This window comes from Sapajus apella, unplaced genomic scaffold, assembly GCF_009761245.1.
Source record: "Sapajus apella isolate SASKATOON/1434 unplaced genomic scaffold, GSC_monkey_1.0 scaffold19, whole genome shotgun sequence".
Lineage (NCBI taxonomy): Eukaryota > Metazoa > Chordata > Mammalia > Primates > Cebidae > Sapajus > Sapajus apella.
In genome coordinates this window covers 22304166-22330388 of record NW_022436959.1, presented here as the reverse complement: position 1 = coordinate 22330388, position 26223 = coordinate 22304166, and the positions used below count along the sequence as shown (strand labels likewise).

The 26223-nt window shown below is 32.7% G+C and overlaps 1 long non-coding RNA gene across 1 annotated transcript; it reads right to left on the bottom strand.

Moving 5' to 3' along the window:
• Window positions 1-5859: 5859 nt before the first annotated feature.
• On the bottom strand, window positions 5860-24834 carry LOC116557258. The gene is made up of 3 exons (XR_004271448.1): window positions 24824-24834; window positions 13344-13348; window positions 5860-6602 (listed from the first exon to the last, which is right to left on the bottom strand). It is a non-coding gene; the product is annotated as an uncharacterized LOC116557258 (long non-coding RNA).
• Window positions 24835-26223: the final 1389 nt, after the last annotated feature.

Here is a 26223-nt window from a genome sequence, read left to right as displayed (position 1 = left end):
ACATAAGTCACTTAATGTAAATAGTTGGTTCCTCCAGTATTAAAAATGCAAAGCAAGCATAAGATCTAAAAGCAGCAGCTACGACACCTAAGGCTTGAGAACCAAAATATCATAACGGTCACCAGAAACTATGAGTTTATCAAAGCTACTCTGTTTCAGATAATTGGTATTAGTTCCTAGTGGGTTTATGTGATATATCACATTTCTTAATTTTGTATATATGTTATACCATCGTGCATCACTGGTATAAAACCTACTTGATTATCTTTTTACTCTCTCTCTCTCTCTAGTGGGATGGTGAGGGAAAAAAGAAGGCAGTGGGTAATAGGAACTTTATGGGTGGTCATGGGCCATCTTGGAAAGTGTCATTTGGTCAGTCCATTAATACCAAATAGCACGGGAGCTAATGCTATTTGCTGAAGCTAAAACAACTTGGTGGCAAGAAGAGTCTCCTGTCCTCTCTTCTGTCCTTCCAGTCTCACACTATTACCTCTCAGATGGTAAGGGAATCTTAGAGATGGAGTTGCAATCTCCCATCTTTGATATCACAGAGCATATTATAAAAATGATAAACATGGCATTGAAAGACACTAACCACCAGAATTTCCCTCCCTTACAAGAAACCTTCGTTTCCCTACTAATCTACTAATAAAGCATCATTAATTATTTTCTGTTTGATTATTTTCTATCAACAGAACATATTTAAACTTCCCCATATGGCTCATTATATCACAATCATTTTGTATCTTTGGATGGCATGTCCTATTCCTTCTCTGCAACTGCAAATTGGATCTATCAATCTTTCAGTTCTCCTCATAAATGTGACGGGCCTATAAATGTTATCCCTGTGCCCCCTGTTAAATTCTTACTCTTAGTACAGTGCTTTGCGTATCATATGTGGGAACTCTACGTATTGAATGAATAGAATGCGTTTTTCATTGACCTTTGTATATCTCTTCTGCTTCTTTCAAATAATTATTGTCATGCTAATTGCATCATTCCAAAAGTTCCTTCAGGATAGAAATTATGTCTTACTACTGTCCGCAGTCCTCAAAATTTAAGAGTTCATTAACCTATGCAATTTCCAAAACTAATGTATACAAAGACAAAAAAGCAACCAAGGTCTTATTAACACATGAATTTAAAGCTTAGGAACCTGAAAAGCTTAAAAAGCTTCTACAGAATACAAATTTCCTAGTTTGTCTATTTTATGTTTGCTGTTATTCAACTATGATTAATATTTAAGATATTAAAAATAGATAATTTTCAGCAGCCCCAGCAGCTCCTCTGTTTGGTGGATATCTGAAAATTAAAATGAATCACTTTATTATTTTTATCAATTATAACACTTAAGCCAAGAACTATTAAAGCTTGTGTTCCTGACTATATGACATCCCAATATGCTCCTCTCTGAAATCCACCCACTGAGTCTGAAGAAAAATGATGATCTATCAGTAATAATTTTCTTCTATAGCACAGAAAAATACTATGGGCCTGAATACCCTTTTGTTTTATTTCTGCAGAAGATCAATTTCCTCAGGAAAAAATGAGCATTTCAGTGATTTGTCAGCTTTGGATTCAATAAACAGATTTCAGTGCTTCACCCTCATGAATAATTTCAACTTCTATTTATTTGATCAGCAGAGAAATAATTTAAAATATGTTTCCCTCTTAACTTCACTAATATCCAAAATTACTAAATTGTAATAAATCGCTCACAGGAGAGAAATATCTCTTTTGAAATTTTTTCAACAAAATCATTATGTATTTGTTTACTAATATTCTAAATAAGTATTTTTAATATAAATTAAAAGTGTGATATATAGAAAAGCAAGTAATTATGTGAAAATATGCTAGACTATCAATACTGTGAGTGCTGCAGTGCTTGACCTTCTATAAATCATAAACACATAATTTCATTGAATTCAGAATTGGTTTTCATATATTTACTATTAATCATTTTGAGGTTAAGCTATTGCTTTTTGAATGTGCAAAGTAGACATCAAACTAGAGAAGAGACAACAATTAAGAAATCATTAAATGCTAATTTTAATAAGTAAAGTCAGCTTTATACATACATTCCACCAACATTTTTGTTTATAAATCTAAAATAATATTTGACCTAACATAGTAAATTTTATCATATAAAATTAAAATCCGAAGACGGGTATATTTCAGAATACTGAAGCAGATGAGAGACAAAGTCAAAAGATTATAATAAAGAATGTCTATTTCAATCAATCCCTTAACTTCATTTAAAACTCCATGTGGTTATTGATCTGTCCTTTGACATGTGTCCAACCTTTAAAATTTAATGTATCTTTATCCGTGACTGAAACCAATGAAAGTAACCCCACATAACTGAATTTCTTTGCAGTCATAATTCTACCTACAGCCTAATGTTACATTTAGAGGCTCCCAGCTCTGAAAGCACATTATGTACTAACATCGAGAAAATCCTTAGAGCTAATTTGATTATTATTGTACATGAAAGCATTCAACTGCTTGCTTCTTTCTGAGAATATCAGCTGACAAATCGTGGTGCTGGGGCCTATCTCTTTATGTGCTCTAATGAGACTGCAAATGGTTTCCCAATTTAAAGTGGCTTTGGCAGGCTTATCGATCTGTGAAATGTGGATGTTTTTAAAGGGAATAACTAACAAGAAAGACAGCGTTTATTGTAAAAGAGGTAGGTGTGTCACACTGAGTTATTTATCAAAGAGAAAAACATTTCTTTGATAGCAAAAGCAAGATGAACTCTGAGTTTTTATTGAATTACAAGAGTTTCACCAAGGCTCAATAATAGGCATCAATGATTAGAATGCCTACCAAAAAGCTTTTCTTTTAAAAAAAAAATCCCATTAGACAATTTTTGACAAAAAGTTTACATAAAATAAATGAAACTAATACATGCAATGTTTACTGTATGCAGGCAAATAAACCTTTCTGTTAGTTATTTACAGTCAGGTCATAGTAATCATAAATAGCAACAGTAATTTTATAGAAAATTGGGAAATGAGTATGAAATAGTTACTATGTATATGACACTCTTTACAAGATCTTCAATGTATATACATGCAGCATACTATTTCTATACTGTAAGACTATTAGTTTTAAACAGGCTAATTATATTGTGGATACCCAAGAAGCAAACAACTTGTTTTCTCTTCTTCTCTTCTCCTCTCTTCTCTCTCCGTCTCTCTCATTTCTAACTGTCTTTTTCTCTCCATTCTCCCCGCAAAATCTCATGGTACTAACACTTTTATAGAAAAGTGCTTCTCAAAACAAGTCACCCTAGATCCTTGTGGAAAAGTAGATTCTAATTCATTAGGGTTTAGGAATTTTACATTTCCAAAAACTTCCCTGGTGATGCCCACACTGCTTGTCCATCACCTACATTTTGAGAAGCAAGACTATAAAACTCAGTAGGGAAATGCTAATCCAGGTAACAAGTAATGAATGGGTGGCTAATCAGAGGGTGTTGACTATGAGCCTCAGAAAGAAGAAACGAAGATGAGTGATTTTTCGGAGCCATGAGTTTGAGCAATAAGGAGCCTCTGAAGGTTTTTAACATGGTTTCTATAGGTAAACTCTAATGTATTTTCAGAGGAAACTGACGTCACTAGATAATTACTAGACTGTACAAACAATAATGTAGAAAAGTGATGGAGATCTTGTCTTTGTGAAAACAGGCTAAATTGGATCAAAGTCACAAGCAGAAGTATTACATTTGAATGAAGAGAAAGTGCTAATCTGGAGCAAAACGAAAAAGAGGGAAAAAATTGAGCATGGGTCATTAATTTTTTCCGACTAACATGGGAGGCACATCATTTCCTTGAACACTGTCCCAAGTTTTAGACAGTAATTAAAGACAGGTTTTGGAGCCTTCTGAAGGGTACAGTAGGAGGAACTCTGAAAGTGGCAGAAAAGTATCTCTGGAGTACATTTGCTATTTCTTTACCAATCCTTAAATGCCTTGCTTTGATTTGTCTATAATGATTTTTCATGTCTTCAAAAAAGAAACAGGAAAGGAAGGAAAAAAACTTAGGAATGGAGGTGACGATAGCTCAGGGTTGCACAGAAACAAGGGCAGGCCTGTTTGCTGGCTTGGCACCCCCACCCCCAACTTTTGGCAGCAGACTCAGACTTCCCTTTGGTAAATGATTACTCTCCCATTCCCATGTCATCCTGCTGCGCTGTTTCTCAGGCCTCCAAGTTTCCAGGCCAATAAAACTTGACTTTCTAGGAATGTGAACCTTGAGCAGAGTTACAAAAGGACAGAGAATACTTAAATCATTGCAGTGGCGGCACTTGGAGGAGACTAGCCTTTAATTTATATCAGGGTGGTCCCTGCCCCATCTTTGTTTCTCACATGATGTAAATGATTAAATATCTGCTTGCACTGACTTCCTGCTTCAGTGTTATAAACCAGCTATTGATCTGATTATCTTCATTCAATACACACACACACACACACACACACACACACACACACACACCCACCCCTTTTGTTAAATGTATAATTATGCTGCATTTTTTACATTTTAATTGTCCATGTAACATGTCTTCATGGCTTTTACAATTTATATACTACCAATGAATTAATCAATTAATCTGTTACAAAGATAACTTAAATAAGTCTTCATGTTTCTAAATATACCCTGTCCTTTTGAGTATATTTAAATTCTGACTAAATATAAAGTTTATATGAAGACCCTCCAGTAAAAAGATGCTCTCCTTTCAAAGAAAGGAAACAATCATGAATATTTATACTTTTAAGAATCCAGGTACATTGTATATTTTCAGCATAACATGGGCAAATCAGCTCCAACCACTGAATAATCACATTCACATGTACATATGAATAGAGACTCCAAGTTATTGTTCTTTTTTAAATAACATTATTATATATATTCTGTGTGTATATGAATTTGTAAAATAGGAAGATGATTAATACCAGCTTCAAAGCATCATTGCTAATATTAAAGGAAGTAATCTTAGCATCTAAAACACAATAAGAAGTATGCATGTGTTTCCTGACTTTTCTTTTATCTACTGTTTTTGTGTTTTCTCCCTTTTCCCTGCTCTAATATACAGTTGACTCTTGAACAACACATGTTTAAACTTTGTGGGTCCACTTATATGCAATTTTCTTCTGCCTTTGCTACCCCAGACAGCAAAAACGACCACACACTTCCTCCTCCTCTTCAGCCTACTCATTGTGAAGACAACAGGATGATGACCCTTATGATGATCTACTTTCACTTAATGAACAGTAAATATACCTCCTCTTCTTTAATGATTTTCTTAATATTTTGTATTCTCTGGCTTGCTTTGTCATAAATGCAGTGTATAATACATGTAACAAACAAATTATTTGTTAGTTGACTGTTATAGATAAGGGTTCGGCCAACAGTTGAAGTTTCGAGCAGTCAAAAGTTATTTGTGAATTTCTTATTGTGCTAGAGGTGGGTCCCCCTAACCCATGCATTGCTTAAGGGGGTCAACTGTATATGAATATGTGCATACAAACACACAAGTACTAAGGCAGGTACACATCTGTGTGTGTGCCCATATGTAAAGAGGAATCTAGAAAACAATGGACATTCTGCATGTTGTCTTAGTCCTCAGAATACACAAAATATCAGTGTGCTTTAAAAATGTGCATATGTTGTGTACTGATGCTGAAATGGCTCCCAAAAGTAATTTTAAAGGTGATATCTAAGAGATTAAACAGAATACAGAGCAAGAGGAGCTGGAGAGTAAACGTGTTGAGGTGTTTGAGGTGGACTGATAACAATAAGCACACAACTAGGCACTGAGCTTCCTTCTTAACTAAAATAAAGAAAGAAAACTTTCAGTTGCCTTATTTTTCTTATCTGATAAAATGTATAAACAAATCTGTAGAGAGAAGGACAAACATTTCTGGAATTCTCTGTAAGGCACATTTGTCTGGGACCACATTTTATCAAGAACACAAAATCACTATTCAAAATCTAACATTTCTTGTATTATTACTCTATAAAAACTATTAACATTGATAAAGCTCATTTCAGTTTAGGTATGTATCTTTGGACGGTGAGAGGAGATTCCAAGTATTTTATTTTATGGAGACACAGCATGATATTTTCTGATTTTTTAACAATTTACGAGACTGTCTGTGTCAAGTAGTATAGGTCTGAAATAAGACTTTGATAGGAGAGAGCATGAATGTATTATTGAATTCTCAAAGTGTACAGATCATACTTCTTGTTATGGTAAGGACCATTATTTAAATGCTAGATGTGAGGAAGACAGAGTTATATTTTTTCATAAAAATATTTGAGATGATTTACTTATTCTTGTTGAAAACAAGGGCCAACTAACTTCAGTAGGGCATGGACAGCAAGAAGGAGTATAAATAGAACTGATTTTGTCATTAAAAATTACCAGTTTTCAAGTACTTGCAAAAAAATACTTATTAAAACATAACAGTGCTCTATGTGATGAAAAAGGATCTTAATCTGAGATTATATGGAGTCTAGTCTTATGAACTGATAGCTTTATCCACAAAAGTATTTGATATGTGATTTTAGATAGACCTATGTCATTTTGGGATCCAGCTGAACGAACTGAATAGAAAGGAGATTTTTTTTTTTCAAATATTAATTTACACTAAGATTTTTATCCTGAGGTCCACGGACTTACAGCATACTTAAATGGATTTCAGACAAAGTGAGTGTTCATTCCAAAACTTGTATGCATAATTTGTAAACCTATAACATTATTTGTGGAGATGTGGAGATGGTTTATAGTTTAATAATATTCTTGAAATGCCACTCAAACAATTAATGAGGGTGATTTAAAAACTGATGAACGACACTGAATGTAAAAACCAATTTTTTACTCATTCTGAGAAACCTGGTAGCAGAAGGAGTCCCTTTCTTATCATACAATAAGATTACATAACATTTTTCAATGGTACTGGATTTCAGGTTTCAAAATAGTGGAAAGACGCTGAAAGATTGTACTAAATGTTTAGATACAGATGAATGAAAGGGATGCTTAGAAGCAAAATACACATAATAAGGTATAATTTCAAAATGGATTAAATCATTATTTTCAACCCAACCTTTAGTAACAGTTAATTTTAGAATTCAGTAAGTAATTCTCTATTTGGAGTTGCATTCATTATTGCTTACTGGTTCATAAACCTACCTTTGCAACTGAATGAAAGACTTGTCAATTTAAGTAAATTAAGTAATGTGAGTTGGCAGATTTGTTGTTTGTCCACTCAATCACTATTTTGTTCAACCACTGTTTTGTTCAATTCCTTGTTAGCAGACCCCAGATTAAAAAAAAAAAATTCTTTAGATTAGGCAAAACAATTTGTTTAATTAAGGTGACCTCTTTTCCTCATTCCAGATCCTGAAACAGGTATGTCCTAAATGGTAATCTGACTGTTGCCAATGACTAATTTACCACTGTGCCTGACAAGAAGGCTTCATCCTTGTTCAAAAGAAAAAAAAGGGCTGAGAGCGGCATGCATTATGATTTGCTTCTCTTTTAGACTGATAAAAAACATGATATATTCAGTAACAGGATACAACTTAATTTAATAACAATAACATTTCCATTCCTGTTCATTTAAATTATTACATTATATTTATATTATGAATATTAATCACTTAACCTGGCTTTAAAGTTCTTTATGTTCCTATGCTTTTATACGTGGATGACTGAGGTCACAGTCTCCTTATTTGTGGCTTAGTAGTGGGATATATTCTACTAGTGCTGAAGTAATGACAGCTTCAGGCTGTGATTTTGCACCTGGTATCTTTTCCATTTCCCACTCTTCCTCCAGTTTGAAGTGCTCCAGTTTTACTCTCTTCTTTCCATTCCCTGAATTCTCCAAACCTGCTTCCATTTCAGGTGCTTGGCCATATCCATTCTGTCTGTCTGTGATTCTTTCCCCAGATATTTACGTGGCTCAACTCCTTATGTAATTTAGTCCTCAATTCAAAGTCATTGTTTTTTTTTTTTTCAAAAGTCTTCTCTTTATCCCTTTACCTAAAACACCTTATGCATTTCACTTGCAATCTTCCTATCATCAATTATTTTATTTTTATAGCACTCAATTTGTCTCAAAGTCTGACCTAACAGTATACACATTTTTTTTTTTCATTTGCTCATTGTCTGTTTTGATCCCTAGAATAGAATCTCTCTGAGTACTGGGATGTGGTCTATTTTATACATACATAGAATAATTAAACGACCACACTGTAATTGCTCATTGAATATTAGTTGAATGACTGACTGACTTACTGATAATAGTGTTTGTTTTCTTTATTTTTATATTCGATATGGAAGTGTTTTTAAAAAGCCATGCTTGCATTCCTTGACTTGACATATATTTAAACTTGTCTGTTGTGTTATAATATTGCTCTTATATACCAGTATTATATATATTATTAAAGTTTATTAAATCCCAGTTTTATAATGAAAAAATCAGGTTCATATACATCAATTAATTATTTTCCTGAATGCTAGTACTATGCATAATATGCTATATGAGAAAAACCTCCATAATTAAGTCATATTGACATAATAAATCAAATGAAGTATACAGTAGATAGAATGATTACTTCTATATGCTTATTGTATAGACACATTTTATGTTCATGGACCAATAGATAAGCTTAAAAAGACAATTCTGAGAAGAAACTGTCCTCATTATTTTTATTGTTATAGAATAATGAATATGTTTTAAACTTGGGTTTTTAGATGTTTTGATAATCCAGAGACATTTTGTGGTCAGACATTTGTTATAAAGAACTTTGATTTGTAATGACTAGTTTGAAGGGGAAAAAGCACATTCATATATATATTACTCATGTGTTTCCACAGTAACTACTCACAAGAGCCGATCATTAAATTTTCAAGAGTTTTGTGAAGCCCTTGTCAAACACAGCTATCACTAAAATTAAATTACCTTACACTCCTTATATTAAAAATAATAGGGAATGAAGATTACAAATCTATTACATCTGAATTGTTTACTACATTTCACTGCTAAGTCACTTAACTCCTCTCCTGGCCCCTACAACTCCTTATTTTCTTTTATGGTTTCATCTGTATTCTCTAGCAGTGGATCACTCTTAACCCACTACCCTACAAGGCTATTTATTTCTCAATCTCCTGACAAGTGTATCCATCACAGGCCAATTTATTAACACAGCGGAGCTTTTCTGCAAACTTATAAATGAATTAAATTGAATCATCAATGGCACTGTAACAATTATATTTCATTCTATTAACTAATAAATTCATTAGTGTTGTTTTTCATATCCCAAGGCTTTATATATCTTACATACAGAATTACACTTTGCTGCTATAATTCTACATGCTAGCGACAAAAATGTTCTACAGCTGGAAGAACTGAGAGCTGCATAGACAAACCAGCTAGCTTTTGATCATAAAATTAGTAAAAGATAGATCCAGGAATACAAATTTATTTTGCTATCATTTAACCCCAATAGCATGTAATAGAATTGCCAGTATTGAAATTACCTAATGAAATAGGAATTTGTGATATTTGTGAAGAGAACAGAAGGCAGTAACAGCTGATGACAAAGAATTTTGAAATCTAGAGTAACTAAACATTGTTCTTTCAGAATTATTTTTGAAAATGACAAGTTCATAATCACATTTGTCTTCGGAATAAAATTCTTAAAATAATTTGTTCATGAACTTTCTTGAGAAATAAATCACATAATTTCTCTCCTGTAATACACACATCACTATTATTTATTACTTTTTCTGGAAATTTCATCCCAGTGACTCCTCATGGAGAGTGATTTCTCCTCTCCCTGCCCAGGTCATTTGGCCCTTCTGGAGACAATTCTGATCATGACTGTGTGTGTGAGGAAGTTGCTACTAACAGGGACATCTCACTGGTAGAGGCCAGAGATCTGCCAACTAGCAATGTACAGAACACAACATCACTATCAAAAGATGTGCTATCAAAAAAGTCAATAATGTTAAGACTGAGGAAAAAAAACCTGAATTAAATCTGCTTTTTATTTGGTTGGTATACACCATGAGTATATCAGAAGGTAATATTAGAACGATAAATCTTAGAATCAGAATAATTTATTTTTTCAGATGATCATCGTACCAAAATCATATAATTATCACCTGAAAAAATATAGTAAGAAAACAAGCATTGAGGTATATATATGTAACAGAATGAGTTGCATAAGCTCTGTAAAGTACATGTACATGTGTTTCTAACAGCATATTCATAACATAAAAGTGGGAATAACTTAAATATTCACAACAGAAGAATGGAAAAATAAATTGCAGTGTAATTTACATAATGGAAAATATACAACAAAAATGTAATCAACTATAAGCAATGACAGAGCTAATTCTTCTGACATAATGCTGAAAAGACATAATAATGTATATATTATATAATTGTGTTAATAGAAAATGTAAAAGCAGGCAAAATACATCTATAGAATTAGAAGGCAGGGGTGTGCTTGTCTTTGGAGAAGTGGTAATAACCAGAAAGAAGCAGGCACATTGTCATGTTCTGGCTCTTGAACGTGGTTCTGGTTACATGCGTGTGTTTCACTTGTAAAAATGTATTGATCTGTACACTTATAATTTGCCCACTTTCTTCATTTTATGTTATCAATTAAACATGTACTTACAATATTAAAAATGGATCTGGTTACAAGCAAACATGCACAATTAGATCTTTTGTAAATATCCGTTAGTTTTAGTAATGCTAGTAATTGTTCTACTATACATTCACACACAGGTACACTCATAAGTACAAGACCGCACATACCAGAAGCAACTAAATTGGAACACATTTCACTAACAGACATTAGTACAAATGTTCTATTAATAGAAATTCAACTTTTTTAAATGAAGATAAATGAAAAAGGTAATATCAAACATCAGTATTACAGATATTTGTTTAGTTATTGCACTTGTTATTACTTAGAATTAGTAAAATTATTATTCTTTTATCACTTATAAATATCATCTTTTTCCTGAAGTTTTATACATCTATAATCTAAAAGAAAAATTTTGAATTTCAAGGGGCAATTTTTTTACTAGTATTACTGAAATGCTGCCTACTTATTTTCAGATGTATCAAAATGAATATATATATATATATATATATATATAATATATTATTTTGATATGAAAAGATAAACTCTTTTAATATATGGGTATTCTGGAGCTCTCTTTCATTTTGATTTGTTGAGAATATATATACTGTTTATTACTATTTCTTGCTAAGTTTTCCATAATTTTTCCCAGTTGATTTTGTAGTTTTATTCCATATACGTTCTAAAGCATTTGTGCTTTTGATTTTTCATAATCTGCTTAACACTTCCAGTAGAATTTAACCTCGACTTCTGACACAGACTTTTAAGGAAAAAAGAAATGATAGACCAAGGCTTGCAGAGTAAATGAATGGACCCTTCATTTCCTTAAGTACTTCTACCCAAGCCAAATTTCCATTTGTTTTTACACTGTCTTCTTAATATATTTATCAGCATCTTGATCATGGCACTATTTTATTCAAACTGAACCCCCTCATCCAACACATATACACACACCATATAAAATGAAAACTACAATGTGACATTTAATCCTACTTTTTAATTTAACACAATTCAATAAAAGCATCCTCTTCCCCACTTACAAACTACACACATACACACAAATATCAGGCCCTTATGTTTCCAAATGTCTTGTGCCAGAAAGGAATCTGTCATTATATGAGTGGGGAAACAAAGAAGTTTTCAAACGGAATGTGGCTTGTCCCAAATATCCTAGCCATTGAAAAATAGAAACTGGGAAGTCACTTGAGTCTTCTGAAAGTACAGTTCTTAGCTCATTTCTCAGTATTATTTACCACTGTATCTGTACTACTTAGTAAGATTCCTCTAACATTTGAATCAAGCTCTTCAATCTATTTTTAAATTATACGTTACATTGTATAATCCAACAAATCATTAAACTCACATTTATTACCTGATATCATTTTAAAACACTTCAAAATGAAATGGTCTACTTACAACAATTAGAAAATGAGTCAAATTCTAAGAACCTATTTTAAGAAGTGTTGTATTTTTTAAAAGATTAATTAGCATAAAGAGTTTGTTTTACTTAAGAGAAGAGTTTAAAAGGGAAAAATAAAAAAAAAGACATCAGTATTTATTGTATACAATATCAAGGACATTTACCAGGAAAGTGAAATTCTAATTTTTGAGATGATTCACCTTCCTATTTTACTAAGCATCTTTATAATGTTTCAGTTTGTTATGTTTAAACCTAAAAAGTGTAAGGTCTGTTTAGGTACTGAGAGCCTAGCAACAAGAAGATTGTTTTAAGCCATTTGTTACTTTGCTTGTAAAACAAACTTCTTTATATAGAAATGGACAAACAAGACTGTTCTGTTAAGGATCTTTTCATTTATGTTTCTGGCATTCCACTTGTTTCTGGTTGAATTACTGTTAACATGTAAACTTGTACTTTAAAAGATTTATTCTCCAATCCTTAATTTTCTGAAACATATATAGAATTTATGTATATCTTTAACTGGAGCATTTATGTTAAAATAAAGAGATTATAATGACATAAAAGAGTCAATCTGATTGTACAATAAAATAAATTGAATGATACGGATAGGAGAAAAACATCCTTCCTCATATAGCTTTATGAAGAGCTTTAATAACAAACAAACATGAAAGTTTTTGTGTGTCTGTGTATATGTATCTTAATTATATCATACATATGTTAACATGTATGTTCAAGTCAAAGTCGGGGAAAGAGTTGCATTAGATGAGTGGCATATACTCAGTTCCCCAGAACCTTTTTGGTCCAAGCATGTTCTTGTTTCCTACAGCAACATGTTCAACAATTCCAGCAAACACGTTATCACTCATGTAATACTTTCACTGCAGAATTTCTCCCCTTACTTATTCTTATTCTTTCCAATTCATTGACTTCCATACCAAACCAAAATATTGTGATGATTGAAAGAGAAAAATAAAACTATCCTTTCCTCCTACTCAATTCAAAGAATAAGTAATGAAACCAGACATTTGCTCAACCAACACACCTAAAGCCATACTTTAAATGGTCGCTCAGGGGGAATGGTTACATTTTCACAAATTCCAAGTTAATATTTTGGCAATTTTATTTTCCTTAACTGAAGGGCACTGTATCAACAACAAAGGCAACTAATTTTTATTGCATGTTGAGAATTAAATTCAGGAGCAAGACTGTATCAGAGCATCTGAAACAGAATACCAAATCTTATCAGATTTCTTTACCTAATCTATACTAAGGGATAATTTATTTTAAGTTTATTTATCATAAACATTTTTAACAATTCCTATCCTTTGTCTTTGCACTGGATTTTTTCTCGTAAAATTTGTAAGATTTAGAAGTATGGCATCTAAATCGTGTTTTGTCAGATACAACTAAGCCTCTGCATAAACTATACTATTGGCTTCATTAGAATGTGAAGGAAATTTCTGAAGCTTAAAATAACAAATACAGAGTTTATATTTTAGCAGCGACACAAGGCAAAGAAAATATAAAGCATAAAATGGTCTGCCTTAAGATATAATGAATCAGAGATCTGTATACTAAAAAATAGATCTTCCAGAAATGTGAAGAAGTTGAAGCTAAATCTTTCACATTAATCTAAAGATCATGAAAAAGATTAAACTTGTCAGTAGCACCTCTGATCATCATCAGAAAAAGACTAAAAATCTGTCAGGAAGCAGATATTTCCTATCTACTACCAATTTAAGATTATGGTATTCTCTATTACATTTAGTAAAATGTGAACTACAATAAAATTTCCTATTAAGAATGAGAATCAATAAAAACATTAACAATCTATTAAGTTAATATCAGACTTCTCAACAGCAATAATGGAATCTAGAAGATAGGGGAGTAATGTCTTCAATAAAGAAAGAACAAACTCTTATGGAGAGAGAGAAAGAAATAGGAAGAAATATGCCAAATGATTTACACTTAAAAAAATCCAAAAAACGACAAACAATTAACTGATATACTCCAAAGCATAGCAAAGTTCACCCAAACGAGAGATTTAAGATATAAAAAGGAATAATGAAGAAACAAAACACAAACTGAGAAAGAACATTTGCAACTAATATAGCAACACAGAATTTATAATCAGTATCCAAAGGAAAATTTTCTAAGCCAAACATTTTTTTAAAAACATGGAAAAAAAAAAGCTACTTTCCAAAAGAAATAATAAAAATCAAATCTGTGAAAAAATATTCAATCTCATTTATAATAGGAAAATGCCAATTAAGTAAGCAATAAGATACTAGTTTACACTCCTTGCTTAAGCAAGTATCAATACCACATGTTGGTGATGACTTGTAGTAAAAGGCTGTGTTATAGCATGTGATTGTGTTAAGTTGGTACAAGTGTTTCGGAAAACCACTTGTAATTGCATTTTTACTAAGTTTTGTGTTAGAGATGCTTTAACAGAAAAATTACAAACATCATACGGAAAATTGCAAACACAATACAGAAAAATTATACTAAAAGAATAAAAAGGAAAAAGGGAAGAAATATTAACACATGCTCAGAGAAATGTGGTATCTCACAAAGCAAATCAATATATGCATAACAGAAGTAATCAGTGTGGAGGAGATTTAGAAGTAGTAAAATATTCAAAGTAATAATATCTGAACACTTACTAAATTTGATGAAAATCATTAATCTACATATTTAAGAGGTACAACACACTCCAAATAGCATAAATGCAAAGAGATCCACACAGGCACATCATAGTAAAAATACTGGAAAGACAAAAACAAAGAGAAAATGCCAAGTGCTAGGATTATAGGAGAATCTTGAAAGCAATTAGAAACGTGACTCACCTCTTACAAGCAAGCCCCAATAAAATGCAGCTAATACAATGTCTAAAGTGATATTTATAGCTGTAAACTCCTATATTAAAAAGAAGTAATAGCTCAAATGAATAATCTGACTTTTCAGTTTAGTCACCAGAAAAAAGAAGAGAAAAATCAAAGCTTAACCAATGAGAAGGAAGGAAACTATAAAGGTTGGAGCAGAAACTGAAACGGAGAAGAGAAAAGCTTTAGAGAAAAATCAATGAATCCATAAGCCTATTTATTTATAACGATCAGATATTGACAAAATTTTAATTTGAGCGATCAAGAAAAAAGACACAAATTACTAAAATGAAGAAATGGAAATCCAAATAGACCCATAATAAGACCAGAGGTTAAACTAATATAAAAATTTACTTACCAAGAAATATCCAGGCATACATAGTTTCACTGCTGGGTTCTACCAAATTTTAAAGATTTAATATCAATTCTTTCAAAAACATAGAAGAGAAATAAACACTCTCTAACTCATTCAATTAAGTCAGGTTTACACTGATAACAAAACCATACAACTATATCACAAGAAAAAAATACTACTATAGCCCAATGTATTTTTTTGAGTATCAATCCAAATATCCTCAATTAGACACTAGCAAATCAAACCTGGTAAAAGAGATGATTATACATCATGTTCAAGTGGGATTTGTTCCGTGTATGTAAGCTTGGTTTATATCCAAGCATCATTTAATGTATCATAATAGAATAAAAAACAGAAACCACATGATCATGTCAACAGACACAGTAAAAGCATTTGACAAAATTCCAGTAACCATGAAAGCATGATTAAAATCACTAAAACTAGGAACAGAAGGTAACTTCCTCAACCTGATAAAGGACATCTATAAAAATTCTGCAGCTACCATCCCACGTAATGATGAAAGACTAAATCTTTCCTTCCTAAGATGGGAACAAGACAAGGATGTCCACTTTTGCCACTTGTACTCTACACAAAATCCTTCACAGAAAGGTTTCTGGCAGCTTTGTTCATAATTGCCAAAACTTAGCAGCAGCCAAGTTGTCCTTTAATAGGTGAATGGATAAACACCCTGGCAATAGCAATGGACAAAGCCACAAAGAGACATGGAAGAACCTTAAGTGTAAATTAAGTGAAAGATGCTAATTTTTAAAGACTACATACTGCATTATTCAAATTATATAAGATTCTGGAAAAGGCTATGAAGACAGTAAAAACATCATTGGGCTGCAGAGGTTTGGGGATGAAGTTGAGGAAAGAGACAAGAACAGGTGGAGCACAAGGAATTTTTAGAGCAGTAAAATTATTCTATATAATACAATAATGGTGAATACGTGTCATATATTTGTCCAAGCCAACGGAACGTACAATATATAGCAAAGGCCAATGTAAACTATGTGCTTCAGTTAATAATAATGTATCAGTATTAGCTCATCAATTATAAAAAATTTTCCCACACTAACACAAGATGTTAATAATAGAGAAAACTGAGGAGAGGGGGCATTTGAGGGGGTATACAGGACTCTTATTTTCTCTCCAATGTTTCTATAAACATAAAACTGCTCAAATAATAAAGTCTACTAAAAAATAAAAACAAGTAAAAAAAATCTATTCTCTGAAAACCATAAAATATTGTTGAGACAAACTAAAGATGATCTAAATAAAAGGAAAGATATGTTATAGGTTATAGTGCCCCCCCACCCCACTGATATCCTGACGCCTTAACTCTCAGTACTTCAATATATGAACTTATTTGGAAGTAGGGTTTTTGAGGATACTATTGGTGTAGATAAGGTCATACTATTGTTTGCAGTTAATCCAATATGACTTTCTTCTTAAAAAAAAGGACAATTTGGACATGTACATATACACAGAGGAATGCGATGTGAAGAATGGAGTTATGTTGGCACAATTTAAGGAACTACCAGGAGAGAGAACTGCGACAGATTCTTCCTGAGGACCTTCAGAGGAGTACGCCCCTGATGATACCTCAATCTTAGACGTCTAGCCTCCAAAATTATAAGACTACAAGTCTCTATTGCCCAAGCCACCCAATTTATGGTACGTTGATATGACAGCTCTAGAAAACTGATATAACACCCCATGTATGTAGATCAGATGACTTAATATTGCTAAGATAGTAATACTTCTCAAATTGATCTACAGAATCACTGACCTCTAAGAAGTCAGAAGTTTGGTTGAATTATCTGAAGAAATGATTATAGTGATTCTAAAATTCATATAGACATTCAAGGAAGCTGGCAAGCTGAAACAACCCTCAAAAAAAAAATCCAGGTTGAGCAACATGGCAAAACCCCAGCTCTTCTAAAAATACAAATATTAGACAGGCATGGTGGTGCATGTCTGTAATGTCAGCTACTTAGGAGGCTGAAACACAAAAATTGCTTGAACCTGGGAGGAGGAAGTTGCAGCAGTGAGCTGAGATCATGCCACTGCACTCCAGCCTCAGTGACAAAGTGAGACTCTGTTTCAAAAAAATAAATAGAAAGTTTGAAGACTTATATTTCCTGGTTTCAAAACATACCACGAAGTAAAAGTAATTAAGAACGTGGTTCTGGCATAGCATATTATATGTATCAGCAGAATAGAATTGGAAATCTAGAAATAAACCATCCCATTTATAATTTGCTTCAACAACAGTGACAAAACAATGAAATGGGGGAAATATGGTCATTTCAACAAATGGTGCTATTGAACATGCAAAAGTATAGAATTAGACCCCTACCTACCTCACAACCAATATAAAAATTTTCTAAAAATATACCATAGGCCTAAAGGTAATATAAAAGCTAAAAACTATTAGAGAAAACATCAGGGTAAAATTTCTGACCTTGGATTTGTCAATAGCTTCTTAGATACTTTACTAAAACATAAGCAACCAAAGACAATATTTAATTGAACTGGACTTCAAAATTTTAAAGTTCTGTGCTTCAAAGAACATAAAAAAAAATAGATACAAACCACTGAACAGATAAAATGTCAATCATTTATCTGATAAAGAAATTCTATCAAGATTATGTAAAGAACATTTACAACTCAATAATAAAAGACTGATCACTGATCATTTTTAAGTGGTAGAAAGATCTTAACAGACATACAAACAGCTAATAGGCACATAAAATTGCTCAAAATATCTGGTCATCAGGAAAACACAAATCAAATCCACATTGAGATATTGCTTCCCACACCCTAGAATGACTGTAATTAAGACAGGTAATAACAGGCTTTGCCATAAATGTAGAAATTAGAAAACTCATACACTGCTGGTGGGAACATGTAATAGTGCAGCCACACTGGGAAACATTTTGGCAGATCCTCAGAGTTAAACCTTGAGTTACCAGTTCACCTAGAAAACCTGCTCTTAGGTATAGACTCCAGAAAAATGAGAACATATGCTCATGCATAAGCTTGTGCACAAACGTTCATGGTGACATTATTCATACTAGACAAGAACTGTAAAGAATACAAACGCTAGGGTTAAAAAAAATATCCTCCCCCAGTTGACTCTGTTGTGCAGCAAAGACTAAGAACTGCTTATAAGAGCACCACTGGTTCTTAAATTATGGGTCCCCAGACCTGCAGCATCAGCATTAGCTGAGAACTAGTTAGAAGTACAGATTCTGAGTCTTCCCCTCCAGCCCAATGAACAAGAAATTCTGGGGCTGGGGTCCAGCAATTTGTGTTTTACTAAGCCCTCCAGGTGATTAAAACTAGGTATAATCGAATAAAACTAGGTATAATCACTTTATTAGAGAAATCAAGATGGCTTTCTTAAAGACGCTTTATCTATTCTGAGGCCTACAATTTAATTAGGTATAGGAAGGAAAGGAGGTGTGGGCCTGTTTGCCTAAGTCAATAACTGGGCATCATCTCTGTCTTCTCCACCTTCATAATGAATTGTTCATTCTGAGCTGAGGTTCTGCATTTCTAACAAGCTGACAACTGATGTTCATGGTGCTGACCACGAGAACAGTCCACTGGTAGAGGGGAGGCAGGGCAGGGAGGTGAGCCCTGAAGATGAAAAGGCTTGGTGAAATACATTAAGTGTCGGAGAAGTATGGAATAAGGCTTTAAAAAGAGAAAAAAAGCAAAATCACGTGAAGCCTTACAAGGCCTCTAATTTTATCCTAAGTTAAAACAAGTCAATAATGAATTTAAACAGTATAGTGATACGACTTGATTTGCATTTTAAAAAATTACTCTAGCCACTGAATTGGGAAACTCAAAAGAAACCAAACTTGAAGGCTGGAATATTAGGAACCTATTATACACATCCAGGTAAGTGTGATTTTGGGGGGGTTCCTAATATGGTAGAAAGATATACAAATGTGGACATATTTAAGATGCATTCTGCAGGAAGAAAAAATTATGTGTTGGATATGAGGTGAAAGAAAAGGAGATATGAACAATCAGACATATATGTAATAAAATATATAAAGTTGTAGATACCTACTATATAGCCAAGTGGAGATGATGAGTAAAGAGTTGGTTACATAGGCCTGAAACGCTCAAGAGAAATTTAGGTTCAAGTTCAAATTTGATAGTCTACATATCATATTGTTTGTATGTATTTATTTTTCCAAATCCATGACAAACTATAGATAGGACATACAAAGATACGCTAATCCACAACTGAGCCTGAACAGACTTCAACATTAAGAGATCCGGAAGAGAAAAAGTGCAACAGAGGAGACAAGAGTAGCAGCTAAAGGCCCTGCAAGAGCTCCCAGCTGACTGGGGTTATGAAATCAAGCAAATAAAGTTTCTGGAATAACGGCAAGACCAGCACTATAAAAAAAATTGCTGAGAAATGGAATAAAACTAGGACATAAACGTGGACATTTAATTTAACAACAAAAATCATTTGCAAGAACAAATCTAATGAAAAATTTAGGGAAGATCCAAGATTTTTTGTTACTATTGTTCAAGATTCAGAGTGAATAAGAGGAGAAGAAATAAAATGTATGTGGACAAATCTTGCTAAAATTATTGCTCTTAATCTCCTTCATAAAAATCTCATTCTCTTTCAATTTTCAAAATGCTAGACTCCTTTACCTCTCATTCTATATACTTTTCCTAAGCTATCTGAACTATATGCTTTTCTTTAAGCAAAACTTTGTCCTCAGAGCTATTTATATTCAACTAACTTCCTTCTGGAAGCCTCAAATGACTGAGGATAAACATATCTCAGAGGCATCTCAGAAAAATGTAGGCATCTCAGAGGGAAATAGCTAACAGTATGGATGTAAACGTTCAGTTCCAGTAAAGCCTAAAGCTGCCTGCCCTACAAGATGCTAGAAGGAAAGAACGAAGGAGCTGAAAGAACAGAAAGAAATGCTTGAAAACTTCAACACACAAAAGAAACAGGAAGGCAATGATAAGCCTGGTTAAAAGGTCTGGCTAAAACAATGCTGCTGCTGATAAACTTAGCTGCTCTCTTTAGAGAAAACATCACAGACAATATGTACAACCGTAAACATATAGGTAATCACCATGTAAGTAATTCTTGTTACAAATATTATAAACAGAAGGAATATTTGAAGGATCGGCATAAACTAATTTGATTTTTGCCCATTAGAGATTAACTAATTTGTAAGAACTATCAGAATGACATTGACGAGTTAGGCATGAGATGTGGGTAGCTTGAATGGGAGTAGCACCTGTCAGGGAGTAAATATTCTAAGACAGATCATACAAGTATCGTTGGCAAAACTCTAGATAGCAAGGTGTATCAAAATATAAAACAAACAAACAGCAATCCAAAATATGCTGACTCATCTCAGGGTAATGTTAAGAAAAATAATAACTTTGACAGAAGTAAACATTTTTCAAACAGAGATTAGGAAATTAAAGTAACGGCCTTTTCCATTTATACATAAAGGAGATTTCACACCTTTTGATAATTTCAAATGCAGTGAATTTGAATGGTAGGATCCTCCCAAAACCCAAATGAATCTTGACCCCTACAATGACTCTTAACATCTCCATAAATTTGTTACAAGTTTGAGTATTATTACTCAGCAAAGTTCACTACCAGTACACACCTATGTGCTGCAATTAAATAAAGTTTTTATCAATATTTGGTAAGGATTTTAGGAAGCTTTTGTTAAAAATCTAAAGATGCTGCAAAGTAGTAAGTAACTTACTAATGGGCTCATATCTTTAGGGGATGTAAAAATAACTGCTAATGAATTCCTTTTAACCAATCATTAATACACATTCTATTAGTATCAAAGAGGCTACGAGAGCAAGACAGCTTCTCAACCTCAAGAGGCCTTTAGCTTTCAGCAAAATTTCACTGTCTGTACAAGAAATATTATTGTAACATCAATGACCAATGTAGTTGCATAGAAAGATACAGGCACTTGAGGAGAAGATAATATATATACCCATGAGTGCAACGGAGCAGATGTAAAGGTCCCTAAGTGTCAGCATTAAAGTGATTTTTTTGTTTGTTTCTTAAGTGTGATATTTCTACTAGAGGCCAAAGTCATTTCAGGTTTTTTTTTTTTTTTTTTTTTTTTTTTTTTTTTTTTAAGGCAAATGAGCAGTCAACACAAAGTTAAACATTTCTGTATCCTTTTTTCCTGTCTCCTACCTCCTGGTTTCCTCCCTCCAACCCAACCTTCTTCAAGTATCCATTGCAAAAGAATTAAAATTTTAACCTAAAGCCCGTCAATCATATACCAACAGTTTTCAGAGGCTATCAAAGGCCTAAATCAGAATTTGTGAACCTTTTGAGCTTTTGAATTTCACGGTTCAAAACTCCTGTTTCAAAGTTTACTGTCTAACTCAATATAATATTCCAGTTTTTAAGAAACAAAGGGCATAAAAAACATTTTTTAAATGCTTAGCCTGATTCAATGCCTAAAAAGAGTGTTCCTCAGACAGAATTTGAACATCCCTGACAATCCATTGTTTAAAAAGGCTACATTACTGATGGAGTTTTCTAGTGACCTTCCAAAAAGAAATATTTAAAATGCTATTTTGGTCTATTTGAGGAGTTATTTACTGTGTGCTAGCAATGGGATAAATACAATGCCTAATGTGATCCAGCATTGCAGACAACTTCTTATACAGCCAACTATAATACAAAGTACAATGTGATAACTGAGGTACAAAAGTACATGAGAATGTAAGAAAGTGAGATAATAATTTCAACTAAGAAGTTGAAGAAAGACTACAGAAATATGCCTCAAACAATCAGGAGAAATATATGAATATATTTCATGAGGCTAGCTTTTGTGTACCCAATAATGATCTTGAAACTCCTTCTTTATAAGTTACATATTGCCATTCATATAGTGCATCTTGCCTTGTTAACTATTTCTATTTCACATGAGACTGCCACCATATATAATCTTGCCTGTTTCTATTTATTACTTTTTCTGTAATTACTTTTTCTGTATTACCATTTGTATTTATTACTTTTTTCAAGGATTTTTCTTACTTGCCCCAAAATATTACATATAGTATACCTGAAATTATCTGACAATAAAGTAAATGGATTCATTTATAGAGTTTTAAATCAATGATATAAATAAAAAGATAGTGAAAGTTCAAAATTTAGTTGACAGAGCACTATAAAAGTACAATGTTTATAAGTATTTTCTTAAGATGTTTTTAATAGAAATATACCCTTGTTAACATATAACTACTTGATAAATATTATGTTTATGTAGATTAGTTAACGGTAGAATTAACTAGTTAACGGTAGAATCTGTTATATACTATATGCACAATTTAAATCCATTAATTTTTAACTCAAATGAATTCTAGATTGTTCTTATATTATTTAAACAATTTTGGCAGCATCAGTTTATAAAAATTAAGTCAACATCCAGTCAATTCTAGTGTCCATATTACTGTGTAGAGGAGACTCACGCATCTAACAGGTTAGACAGGTTAGTTTTCCCTAGAGCTGCAAAGTTTTCAAGGATATAATGAAGAAAGCTTCTGAGAGGCCCTAATGGTCTCATGAGGAAGGTCTCGTCCCTTCAGGGAAACCTACATACAACACAACGATTTCATTCTAGACAAATAAAGGGAGTAGATGTGACATAGTGAACGTCTTAGGCAATTACGAGTTTTCCAAATTGTTAAGCCCAAACCCCCCACATCAATACATCTTCCAACACACACACACACACACACACACACACACACACACACACACACACACACCCAGGAGATGTTAATAAAAAGAAAAACAAAGAAGTCTAAGCTTCAGGAAACTTCTCTTTCAGTATTTTAAATCAAAAGGACTAAATTTCTTCCTTTAACTATTGGCTTTATGAACTAATGTCCCAAAAATGTCATTTTCTTTTCTTAACGTAACCAGTATTTTCATTGCTTCAAGCCTTTTCAACTCTAGCCTGTGTAATATGACTGCAGGAGTACACACACATCCTTGTCCATATTTTTATCACCTCCTCAGATCTAACTGTTACTGTTTTCATAAAGTAAGTTTCCTGACACCTGCTGGGCAGAGAGCTGGTTGTTGTCAGGATGTTGCCTCCACATGGCACACTTCCTTAGGAAGAAAACTTTAGGTGAATTAAAATCCTATGTATAAGAAAATGACTGTGTTTATTTCTAAATAAATAATCCAGATTCAGAATACTAGAATCCAAATAAAAATCTAACTACGATTCCAAAGTTTTATTCTGGAATTCATCTCTGTCATTTGGTTGAAGAATCACTGATATTGATGTGGTGTCCTGATATTGATGTGGTGTTTTATACAATATTTTGTTTGGGATTGTATTGTTATATAGATCAATGGGAGGACAGGTGGATGAAACGTGACATCTTTAAAAATGTGTCTTCTCATTTAGGAATATTGACTATTTTACTATTTGTTCAGTTATTTTATATTCTTTAGAAAAATATTACACATTTCTTCATAGAATTTATTAAGTTTATTGATAAGTTTAAGTTTACTTCTAGGTACTTTATAGTTTTTTCCAGTTACATTTGCTAATTGGTTACAGCTGGTTTAAGTGAAAGCTACTGATTTTCACGGACTGATTTTCCACCTAGCTGACTGATTTTATACCTGCATTTTCCAGTGAAATAGAGAAATTTTTTAAAAAACATATGTTTTGTCCTCAGGGCACTTTAGATGGGAGGGGAGTTAGATGCCTTTGTTCCTTCAATCTGCCATGATAATCCAGTTTCTTGAATTTAATATTTTCAATTTGGGGGAGGAAACTAATTTAGGTATTTACAGCCCTAGGATTCACTAAGGACAGCATAACTCATTTGTAACCTAGTAACCATGTTTGTCACCAAATTACATATTGCCATGCTTACTAAGTAACTGCTCCAATGTGCTCTTTCAGCAGCCGGCCTGAAAGAAGTAAGTGCAAAGCTGAGTTAATTTAAGAATTTCGTTTCTGGAGAGGTGATTGTATTTCTTCTCTAACCATGGCTGTAGGGAGAAATGAAAAGCTCTATAACATTAGATTTTTTATCACTGAGATTAAAAAAAAAAACAGCAATTTTCTATAGTATTTATCCTTCACTTTAAATCCATTTACCTAAAATATTCTATCCCACTTCATGTGAAAACGTCTCTCTCTCTATATATAAATATCTAAATATATACACATATTATAAGCCTAAGAATTATCCATGTTTTTCCTTAAGCAAAATGATTCTAATATTCAATCATGAGGAAAAACATAACGTTTTCTTTCATGTCTTTTCCACAGAGTGGTCACATTTGCGTATTTTTATACGGAAGACAACTTCATCATCAGTCATTTATGACCACAGGCATGAGTTACAAGTTAGAAATTTACCTCAGTGTGGCTTTTGGAGGGTTAACTTACCTTCAAAGTTAAAGATATGTAACTAAAATCAGCTCTTAACTTTGATGTGTTTATATATTTTGAAGATCAGTTTGCGAAATATAAGATTCAAGTATGAGGTGTGATGAATGCATTTAGTTCACTTACAATATTTTGCTGCCATTCAAAACAACAGCTTGGAACATTGTGATCAATTTAAAAAAGGAAAATCTGAGTTTTTTTATATATACTACTATTTACAGAAAGGAAGTTTTCACCTAAACAGTTTTTTTAACTAACCAAAAATACCAGTACTTTTATTTATATGCTAAAACTACAGGTAATCCTCAGAAGTCATCTTATATTGTGTTTTACAAGATGGACCTACGAACCGTATTATTTTTAAATAAAATATATTTTGAGAATATCATTAATAGAATAATGCTACTGTGGTAAAGTTAAATAAGAGTAGGAAGAATATGAGCTCCTGTGTATTGTAATTTGAGAAAAACTGATTATACTAATATCATTTTGTATAACAAAGTCAGGGAAAATCCAGTCAAATACTAAAATTGACAGTGAAAATGAGGATTTTCTCTAAACTTTATCTGATATCAACTAAGGTCAATCTGTGTTATTACTATCAATGTCACATCACGGATCATCTTTTTATCCATTTTGACATCAATGTGAATACTGTATACTTTGTACTGTGAATATATTTATCTTGTCTTCTGCCCAGATTTTATAATTCACATTAACATATATTTTTCTTGTCAAATGAAGCCAAATATAAACCATTGGTAAATGTTCTATTACCCATTATCTCAGGCAGGGCTTAGGACAAAAATCAGATAACATGACCTCCCAATTTAAAGATTTATTACATGTTATTGTGAGGGCTCTAGGCTCTTTTCCCTAAAGGTTCACTAAAAATTACTGATATGAGATGGATTGATGAAGGAGAAAAAGCAGACAAATCTATTTAACATGTATACAGGGGAGCCTTCCATTCCATCCATCTTTGACATATGTACAGTTATAAGGTTTTCTATTTATTTTACCTTAACTTTTAACATATTTTGAAAATATTTGCATTTTTTTCATTTTGAAGATTTGTGTGCATGCACCTTAGCTTTTATTTTTTTCCACATAATAAAGTTTTCTGAACAAAACATTGAATTTATTTCGATATTCCTCCATTTTCTGTTCAGACACACCCTGATGGTAACTCCAAGACTCTTTGGTAACCAAACCTTTCTAATTTAAACACATATAATTTAGAATTTTATGAAATGGTTCTGTCTCAATGAATTGTGTTTATACTAGGTTGATAAAAGTGCACTCCATTTTATTAACCTCATGACCCTGAGATGCAGCAGTCATAGCAATGCCTATGGACATGCAAGGAAGGACCACCTGCCCATATCTGAAAAACGTGGTTGGGAGTAAGAGCCTCCACTAT